The sequence below is a fragment of the Athene cunicularia genome (genome assembly GCF_003259725.1).
Source record: "Athene cunicularia isolate RWA chromosome 6 unlocalized genomic scaffold, athCun1 chr6_part1, whole genome shotgun sequence".
NCBI lineage: Eukaryota > Metazoa > Chordata > Aves > Strigiformes > Strigidae > Athene > Athene cunicularia.
Genome location: NW_020799105.1, coordinates 17,218,016 through 17,226,223, shown reverse-complemented (window position 1 = coordinate 17,226,223; position 8,208 = coordinate 17,218,016).

Genomic DNA, 8,208 nt, shown 5'->3' with positions numbered 1-8,208 from the left:
GGAAGAAATTATTCTTTTTGTTCTCATTATTTAAAGGAAGGAGATTAATAACAGGATTAGATTGCTAGATTGCTAAGAGGAACATATAAGCAGATATAGAAAACCATGTAATTAAGCAAGAATTTTGGGGGAAGATTTATAGCAGGACCCTCTTCACTTGTCTAGGTTGTTTCAAGGGACAGCTCTCTGATCACAGCAAGTTAAGCCCTTTGGGGAGCACAAACCTATTTCAGCAAACCTGATTCCGGCATTACTGTGCAGGTGTAATTAATTAGGGAGTGGGTCCACTTTTCATAATGGAGTGAATAGGTTTTTTTAGTCTTTTGGCAGTGTTGGCATAGATGTATGAGCAAGAACATTTGTTATTTTGGTTTAGAGTGTTGGCTCTAACTACAGCGAATCTACCACTTTTTCAAAGTCAGTAAAATGGGATTTTTGGTCTCTCTGTTCAGGAAGGACTAGACCAGAGTCCTCTGGACAGTGGGGTGAATGAGTCAGCCTACATTCCTTACCTTCATATCAAATGACTGTCACATGTTGACATAAATAATACCAGATTTTACTAAAGCAAGATGGGCCTGTGAACATTTTGGAAGCTCTTCCAGTTTGTCTGGTGCTGACAGACTCAGGGCAGAAGGCAAAGCAAACGAAAGGGACAGCTGTAATGCTCACTTGATCAGAGCCCAGAATGGCTTCAAAGCCAACCCATCTAAAGAATCACTTTGTATTTTCCATCAGGACTCTGCTCTGATTACATATCGCCCCAATAGGCAGATAAATGAGTGAGAAGCAGCACTGTTTGAAAAGGGTCAAGGGAGGGGAAAGGGGAGAGGAGGAAAGCAGCTCTCTCGCTGTGCTGACTCAGGCAGTGGGTTTCAGGCTGCCTGTTACAGCAACTACGTGGTTGGTCACTGAGGTGGCTTCTGGAAAGACAAGTCTGAAAACATTGCAAAGTGAAAGCATCCGGACAAGTAGAGGGAACTTCATGGTGCTGGGTATCTTTTTAAACCTTGACATGAAAACAATTGATGGTAACTTGGGAGTGGAGAAAGGAACTGGTGTGTCATTGGGATGGTTAAAGCATTTTTCTCATCTGATCAAACCTGTCTATTCATACGTACTTTGTAAAGGCTATTAGGGTAAATTGCTGTTTAAGTCTGTTTTTTAAGATAGTGTGACTTCAGATATATCCTTCAAGCAATTTGGAATTGTTTTTTACTGAGACTGTGTTTTGAATTTGAAGACTACTTAGGGGAATTACATGGGAGACTTGTTACCATGTCAGGCAAAAGTTGCAGTTATTACCTTGATGCGTTTTCTTTGGTGGATGACAAAAAGCAGGTGAGTTTTGAGTCAAGAGAATGCAGCTCAAACTTTTCCATCTCTGCTTAGCTACAGAAAGCCAGCTGCTTCTCATTTCAGAATCAAAACAAATAGGAGCATCTCTTTTGAGGAAGGGGCACAGGCTGCTCTGTCTTTAGGATTTATAGTAAAATGATTCAATTTGAAATTGTATTTGATATCTGCTGTTCTAACTCAACTGTGTTTGCAAAGCACTCAGTATTTGTAAAAAACAGTATTAGTACCTAGGGGGAAATATGGCAGAGATGAATAAAATTCACAGGAATCATTGGAAGTCTGTCAGTACAAGTATTATAAATTGGGGCTCTTGTACTTAAGTTTCACATGTTGGTTTGGATTATAAATGTGCGTTTGGAGATGCTGAGTTTAATGCTTTCCCCAGAAGTGCATAGAAAAGCTTGAAGGAGCTTACACCCTCTAACAGAAATGAAAGGACAAGACAGGCTGTCACTGTTTGCAGGTAGGGAAAATGGGACGGAAGAGCTGCCTTCCCACTAAACCTAGCCCAGCTCTGCCCACTGTCTGCGGGCGCGAGTTTCAGTGGGGGAGCTGCAGCCTGCAAAAGCAGAGCCCTGCACAGCCTGGATGCCTCCCCCGTTTCCCCTTTCTCCTCTGAACCTTTACTCACTGTTGTACAATGGCACCTTGTTATCGAATCTCCAGCAAATACTTTGGCAGGGAAGAAGCTTTTCCACTCTGTCACATCTACTCTGGTATCTCAGAGCAGATAGTGACTTGTTTGTGCCAGTTTCCAGTAAGTGCTTACATAAAACACTTTTCAAAACCTATAAGCTTTCCCATTTTGCATTTTAATTGAAGTTTATTCACCTTTCCTTCTGTATGTTGTATTGGTTGTTCAGAGGAAAAAAATTCACCATCCCAGGGATGGTGATACCAGCAGTGCACCCAAGGAAAAGGTGACATGAGGACACAGATGGGAACAAGGGTGACTTTGGAGCTGAGTTCAGCAAGATCAGGACTGGCTGTGAGGTTTTATGTGTACTGACTCCCACTGCTGCCCTCCCCTTCTGGCTGCCCACCACCTTCCTCCGTGCAGAGAGAGAATGATTTCCGTGAACTCTTGTGAGAAGCAACATTTATTTTTTTCTCATCATTCCAGTCATTTGTCGACTCCTAGCAGAGACCTCCCCAAATGCAGCACTGCCGGCAGCAGGATCTAACCCACTTTTCAGCCTCTGTTTTGGAGAAGAGATGGGTTGGGGCATTTATCCCAGCAGGGCTTCCTCAATCAGAGAAAGACAGGTTGCATTTCACTTGTTACTGAAGCTGTGTTATTTGCTTGGCGCTCTGCCCTGCTCTTGGCCGCAGCTATTGCCTGAAAGGGGGAGGTAAAGCTGAAATTCAGTTCTTCGTGCTGCTACCCCGCGACCGTCTGAGGAACTGAGTTATGCAGCACAGCCGGAGCCTGATTTTTCTCTAACACCTTCATGGTTGCTCACAGCAGAGCTCTTTCCTCCCAGCTCTTCTGCAGAGAGGGTGTCGGCGAGGCCCATGGCCGGGCAGGGGAGAGCAGCATCCCAGGGCATTGCTGGAGCAGGGATGGACAGCTGGGCCATGGAGGGACACCTTGAGGGGGCTGGGCAGGACCGTTAAGGGCTGTCGGTGCCCTCAGGGTCCTGATAAGCATTTCCAGCAGCCTCTGAAGGTTGTTGGGTTTCTGCCATACAACAAAGTGTCCCCCCGTGGAACCCTCCGTCTTTAACAAAGCAGTGACAAAGGGAGAGGGACAAGTGTGGCAGGACATCGGTAGGCTTAGCGAAGGCTTGTTAGGTAACGACTGACAACCAAAGTGCCCTAAGACGTTAATGGGGTGGGGGGAGCAGGGCTGCTGTCCCGTGCACTCACTTGGCAAAGGATGACTCACAGTGTGGCAGAGCCCGGCTGAGGACAGCAGAGGGGGAGGTGAGCAGGGCATGGCCCCGTGGAGCCCCTGTCAGCTGGAGCTCGGGGTCCACAGCTGCCCTGTACCACCTGTACCCCCGCCGTACTTGGAGGATGTTTGTCCTGCCTCACCTGCCCTGATGGTGTTTCTAAACCTACTTGCTGAGCGCCGTGTGCTGACAGTGTCCTGGCTACCTCCTACCTGGAGCAGCAGGGCAGGAACCTGCTGTGAACTTCCCCTGCTCCAGAGGGATTGGCACTTTGAGACCTGGCAGCTGTTCTGGGGTCTGTGACCTCTGTGAGGGCTCTGGATGGGGCAGTGCAGGAAATCCAATGGCCCACATTAACCTGATTTCCACAACCAAAGGGGCAGCAGCCATCCACGCTGCTGCTTTCACTGCCTGATTTGTACCACTTTGGTCAAAACAACCTGTGAGTAGCTGCCAGTGATCTGCTCTCATCTGTGAATGAAACCAAAAGCCCTGGGGAAGAACCCAGGAACACCATCAGGGTCAAACAACTCATTCACCAAGAGATCCAAATCAGGTCATTTCCTTCTGTTGACAGCTCTCTTTTTTTGTCTCTCCTTGTTAATCCTTGGAAGAGTACTAATTTCAGCTGGAGATGCTTGTGTGCAAATTGGAGTCCAAGCCAAAGGCATACAGAAAAGTCAGTGAAAGTCTCTGTAGGCATCTGTAATAAATATTACAGTGGCAGAGCATGCTGGAGTGAATGAAGCTTTGAGAGGGTTGCACACTGCACCAGCCATGCAATGTGATGTTTAATCGATTAGCGAATTACACAGTGACAGAAGTGAATGATCAGTGACTTCAGTCAAAGTCAGCAGGTGTTTGGGCTCTCATGTCCCAGTTTGGTGCCTTCTAGTTTGCTCCCTCATTCAAAAAAGCAGCCCGATTCCTATGCCTGCTGGGGACAGCAAACATCTTACTCTCCTCTGCTACAGATTTGGCTGCGGCCTGGGGCTGTTTGTCAGGAAGCACCAGGAACAAACACGACAAGGCAAAGGTGAGCAGGAGCCCATCACACGGGACAGCCTCTTGCTGAGATGAAGAACTATGGCTCAGATCATGCCCCCAGGTACACCCTGAAGCTACCGTTCTTTTCTTTACCCTTCTTGGATGTCACAACACTGTGCCACAGCCCCTGGGATGCAGCAGCAAGTGTGTCCCCTGTGGGGACAAGAGCGCCCCGTGACCGGCTGCAGGCAGAGTTATCCTCCCCCTTGCTGCGATGCTAAGGTACCCTGTGCTGATCCCAGCCTTGCGATCAGCAGTGAGTGCCATTTGCAGGACTTAAACAAGACAAATACAAACGGATGGAAACTCCCAGGGTGCAGGACCATGGAGCAGTGGGTGTTTCATCATGGTGCCAGAGAGACCAGACACACATTTACTCCTGAGTTATTTCAGTGTTTTAGCTGACCTTGAAGAGCAGGCACTACTGACACTTACCTGGTGCTAGGGAATAACCTTAAGCTGATTTATTTTTTTAATCGCCAAATATAATAAAAATGTATTTACAGAAGAGAACTCCAGTTTTACTGTCTTTGACTTGATTGTTTCATACCCTCAGTCCCTCTTGCTGTTTATAGTTATTCCTCATGACTCAGTTTTCCTTCCTCTCTGCTCTGCCCCAGCTACCTTTCCACTACTGGAGACTTCTCAGAAATGTTACATTGCCAGAATTCACCTTTATTGTAGAAATTGGAGCACAATGACATTTGCTTGGAAGCAAAATGACATCTGTAAAGAGTGACATGCACTTTGGACATCAAATGAAATAGAAGACAGGCAAATTGGAGGGCAGAAGGCCAAAACCTGTGGGGCATCTAATTGGTTTAAGGGCATTTAGCATGTAAATTAAGTTATTTTGGCAAAATGAGTCCTGGTGTGGGATATGCAATTGATCAGTAGGGGCTGCTGAGGAGCAAGTACTTGAAAGCACTTTGACAGGGAAGGGATCTCACCCCTGTACTCAGCACCAGTGAGGCTGCACCTCGATGACTGTGTTCAGTTTTGGGTCCCTCACTACAAAAAGGACATTGAATGACTCAAACATGTCCAGAGAAGGGCTACAAAACTGGTCAAGGGTCTGGAACACATGTCCTATGAGGAACAGCTGAGGGAACTGGGTTTGTTTAGTCTGGAGAAGAGGAGGCTGAGGGGAGATCTCATCACCCTCTACAGCTCCCTGAAAGGAGGGTGCAGAGACCTGGGGATGAGCCTCTTTAGCCTAGTAGAAAGCGACAGGACAAGAGGTAATGGCCTCAAGTTGTGCCAGGGAAGGTTTAGACTAGATATTAGGAAGCATTTCTTTCCAGAAGGGGTTGTTGGGCGTTGGAATGGGCTGCCCAGGGAGGTGGTGGAGTCCCCATCCCTGGAGGTGTTTAAGAGTAGGGTCGACTTAGCGCTGAGGGATCTGGTGTAGTTTGGGAACTGTCAGTGTGAGGTTAATGGTTGGACTGGATGATCTTCAAGGTCTTTTCCAACCTAGACGATTTTGTGAAAACATGGGCTCCTCCTGGGTGAAAAGATTGTCCCACCTTCATGGCTGATGGTGGCAGTATCCTTCCAACAGCCCTTGAGGGGGCATAAACCGTGGCTCTATGCTGTGTTTTACAGGCAGAGACCAAAACAGATTTCATGGGAAAACTTACAGACAGGAAGAATAATGGATGTAGCTCGGTGATGACCATGGTGATGACCACTGCTGTCAGCTGGTTTCAGGAGGGTGTTCTGTGGCATTCTGATGTCCGTTCTGCCGCACAAACCCCACAGCTCTCTTCCTCTGTCCTGCAGCACCAGCAGAGCTGCAGTGGGCATTCGCAGCTGCGCTCAGCCAGCCTGGCTGCATGCTGTCTGCTGTCCCCTCCATCCCTGCCGCACTCCACCTGCATCCCTGCTTCAGACATACCCCCGGCCAGTCCATCAAATGATCGCTTCACCCAATCTACCTCTTGTGTCAGTAAAGAGAGCTGGGAGTTTCAGATAGGGGTTCCCCAGCCAGGATTTTTTGCATGGAAACAGGTTAATGGACATGCCCTTGTGCTCATGCCCCACGGCTGCTGCGCTTTGCTGGTTTTCATGTGTCTGCAGACCCTCTCTGCAGCACAGGCATGCCAGGACTGATGCTTTGTAGAACACTGGAGCTGGTCTGTGCACAGATTTAGGATGTTCAAGTGCCCAGAAATCCTGGGCAAATGTACAAGTTCCTTTAGTCTGCCAGAACAACATTTCCAGGTGGGAAAGGACATCTCTGAGAAATTAAAATATGCAGTGGGCCTTTCCAAATGGGTTTCACAGCATACAACTAATAATTCAGTGGTTTTCACAGAAAAGGGCAGACAAGGCATACACTCGGACACTTCCAAGCTTTTTTACCCCTTGTCTCATCTTTCTTCAGGGATTACAAGAGATAGAGGCTTGGATTGATTTGTTTTTCTCTTCTGGAGCAAGGGCTTGGGGATTTCACTTTTACAAGGAACTTCCACCATGTGGAGAAAGGTCAGAATACTTTTTGCTTTGGGTTTTTGTTTTGGGTTTTTTCTGTGTGTGTGTGTGTTATTTTTTCCAGTTCCCAGGGTCGCTGGAGACTGGCCTACCCCACACTGTGGTGGTTCCAGGTAGATGCTGTGTAAAGCAGAGCTACAACAGAAGAGGGCTCCCAGGAAAGAGTCTCCATCTCTCGCTATTTGGCTGATCTGATCCAACTCTAACAGCTGAAAGAGGCTGCAGCATTCTTAGTGTTCATTGCAGCAGCTGTCTCAGATTTTCAGCCTACAATTACAAACCATGTCATTATCCTACAGCACTGCCTGGGATTATGTATGCTTAAAACTATTAAACAGCAGCGGTTTGTCTGGCAAGATCAGCGTCGATGGCCTCTGTCACTGGAAGTGTCAGGGCCAAAGGTGGAGCAGGTTTGCAGACAGCTCATCTGCCATCTGGCCACCTGGGAACCACTTGCTGGACTTTGCTCTTGGCTCTTATTTTCTTTAATCAACTTTGTCAACCCTCTTTCCTCACCATAATGGAAGAACTGAACCAAACCAGGAAGCGGAGTTGAAGGAGACCTTGCAGACCTGAGCTCTGTCCCATACAGGGGGTTGCTTGCTTTGGTGGCAGAGGTGTTGAGTTTTTCGGAGAAGAGCCCTCTGGGCTGGCAGCCTGCAAGTAGGGCTCTGGATCAACTCTTAAACAATGATAATAGCAAACATTCAGCAAAAACTACAAGATTAGCACCACTGATAACCATGGTCTTAGTGCTCCCACCAACTGCTTAACTTCATCCTCCACTGCTGCGTTATAAAAAAACCCAAGTTCTCAGGCACAGATTGACCCAGGATAGAAAATTCAACACAGCCAGATACGTGCTGCTTCAAGTCCAGTCCTGCTCCCACCACAGTGGCTTGGTCCTGCTGTAAGATGGAAGTGGGAGGGCTGAGTGACTGAGCAGCTGTTAGCAGCAAGCGAAGGGCTCCTGGCTGCTGAGCATCCTCGCTACTGCAGTGCAGAGATGCGGCTTCTCTTAAGGTGTTTTTGCTGAATGAAAGATTTGCATCAACCTTGGCTGGCCTCTCCTTTTCTTTAAATGATGCAAAAAATTATGAAGTGATAAGGGGCCGAAGGGAACATTTGAAATTCCAGTGGCATTTCTAGGAACTGGCCGGCACACGTCAAGTTCCTCACAGCAACCTGCTGGTTGGCCTGCAGGAGGGAGGCAGCTGGCTACAGCGAGGCATGTATGTGGGATGGCTGTTCATCCTGGGAAACAAACCAAAAAAGCCCTCAGTGCATCTCAGATTACACTGTCAGCTCCCCAAGCCTGAAGGTAGACAGTCCCATGGTTATGGATTTCTGCTGAGGATTCAGCACACCTTCTAGCTGACAATGGAAGCAGTAGCAAGGAAGTACCCTTCTAAGT